Raw genomic sequence first — 319 nt, 5'->3', positions numbered from 1 at the left:
GTGAGCTGAAACTTCTTGTTCTAATTCTTCCCAGATTATTTTAATTGATTAAATAAAAATATTGATATTTGGTGTCCTTGTATTGATACAATTCAAAATATAATATTCCTTTCCCACACCCCTGCTAAGATGACAAATATTGATATATTTTCTAGGATGAATAGCCTATTTTTATTATGTTGCTTTTTACAAGTTAATAACTAATTCAGTTCAGTTGAATATTATTTATATAGCACCAAATCACAATAAAAGTTGCCACAAGGTACTTCATATTGTAAGGTAAAGACCCTACGATAATACAGGGAAAACCACAACAATC

Source organism: Pundamilia nyererei, unplaced genomic scaffold, assembly GCF_000239375.1.
Source record: "Pundamilia nyererei isolate P.nyererei 1_Seehausen unplaced genomic scaffold, PunNye1.0 scaffold00067, whole genome shotgun sequence".
Taxonomy (NCBI): Eukaryota; Metazoa; Chordata; class Actinopteri; order Cichliformes; family Cichlidae; genus Pundamilia; species Pundamilia nyererei.
The sequence above is the reverse complement of the archived record's forward strand: the minus strand, read 5'-3'. Positions refer to the sequence as shown.